This window comes from Gobius niger (genome assembly GCF_951799975.1).
Source record: "Gobius niger genome assembly, chromosome: 1".
NCBI classification, from domain to species: domain Eukaryota; kingdom Metazoa; phylum Chordata; class Actinopteri; order Gobiiformes; family Gobiidae; genus Gobius; species Gobius niger.
In genome coordinates this window covers 2936743-2938809 of record NC_136852.1, presented here as the reverse complement: position 1 = coordinate 2938809, position 2067 = coordinate 2936743, and positions in this window count along the sequence as shown.

Below are 2067 nucleotides of genomic sequence, written 5' to 3'. Positions count from 1 at the left end.
GAAAAATTTGACAACAATGTGATAAAAATTTGACAAAAAATTTACAAAATATTTACGAAAAAATGACAAAATGGGACAAAAATATGACAAAATGTGACACAAATTTGACAAAAAATGACAAAAAATTGACACAAATTTGACAAAAGACAAAAATTTGACGAAAATGTGACAACATTTTGACAAAAATGTGACACAAATTTGACAAAAATGTGACACAAATTTGACAAAAATGTGACAAAAATTTTACAAAAAATTTACAAAAATGTGATAAAAAATTGACGAAAAAATGACAAAAAATTGACGAAAAAATGACAAAATGGGACAAAAATATGACAAAATGTGACACAAATTTGACAAAAAATGACAAAAAATTGACACAAATTTGACAAAAGACAAAAATTTGACGAAAATGTGACAAAATTTTGACAAAAATGTGACACAAATTTGACAAAAAATGACAAAAAATTGACAAAAATGTGACAAAAAATTTACGGAAAATGAGATGTGAATTCCGGAGAAAAAAAAAAAATCTGATGACGTGAGGAAAAAGATCCTCTTGGTTCAGGCGGGAGTTAAGAGGTTAAAGTGCTGGAACCTACACTGGCAGCTGCTCTTCCTCCTGTTTGACGCTCTGTTCCTCTGGCTCTTCTTTAATCACTTCCTGGTTCAGGCCGGGACCAGGACTCACGGACGGGTTCTGGACATTCCCTCGGACCAGTTCGACTCTCGAGTGGAGCTGCTGTTTCCTCTGGTTCTCCTCTTTGGAGCGACACAGTTCCTCCTCATACTCCGAGATCGTTCTTTCGATCAGCACAAATATCTCCTCAGCCGCCGCAGCCAGACGCTCATTCACCAGAGCTCTCAGTGTTTGGCTTTTAGACATTTTTACAAAGTCAGACCTGAAGAGAGACGGAGAAAAGCTTTGATAATTTACGTTTTTTAATTGACTTTCAGGCTAATAATAAACAATCAGCCATTACATACTTATCACACTGTCAGATGGCAAATCTTTATTACGTTTCCAACAAGATTCCCCAAATTCTAATCCCTTGCAGTGTGTGGATATGAAGCATGATATAAATATAGTCTTTCTGTTGGAGTTACTGCCTCTTTACAACTGAGAAACAAGTTCAGGGGAAATAAATGTACATAAAAGACTCTAAAATGTAAGATTCAATGATTAATCCCCTCTATGGAGCTCACTCACATTTATTTGACTTTTGTGCCTTGTTTTGAACGACAGAACATTTGAATGTACATTTCTATAGTTTTTATTGTTTATTGTTGGTTCTGGATCTAGAAGAGACGAGCAAATTAAATACGCATTACATTATAAGAAGTATTTTGTTTGTTTGTTTTTTTAGGAGTACATTTCTTTAAAAAATAGTAAAGCTAATGAAAAACACAAACATGACTTTATGATAAGTGTCCCCCGCTCCTGGGGTAAAATGAGCCACAAGACTTTTTTTTTTTTTTTTTTTTTAAAGACAAACATCTTTAACCCTTAACTCCCACCTGAACCGAGCACATTTTCTCCAGTTTGGCTTTACCCCAGTCCAAAAGCTTCTGGAAAAAAGGTGAGAAAATAGCAACAAAACTGAGACGAAAACAATGATGGAAATGTGACAAAAAAGTGAGAAAACTTAGACAAAAAAAATGAAAAAATTGGACAAAAATAGACCAAAAAAATGACAAAGGACAAAAAAATGACAGAAAGTGACACAAAAAAATGATGAAAAGGTGGCAAAAATGTCACAAGAAATTGATTTAAAAAAAAGACAAAAATGCCAAAAAACTTCTACAAAAATGTGACAAAAAATTGACCAAAAAATGTGACAAATGACAAAAAAATGACCAAAAAAAAAAAGTGAAAAATTTGCTTAAAAAAAAATGACAAAAATTTACCAAAAAATGACCAAAAAAAGACAAAATAAAATATGACAAAAAAGTGAGTAGAAAAAAATGAGTTGAATACCCCAAAAATAAAGGATGGAAAAAAAATCTTATGACGTAAGGGAAAAAGATCCATTTAGATGAGTTTTGTAGATCTTAGCTTTCAAATGAGGC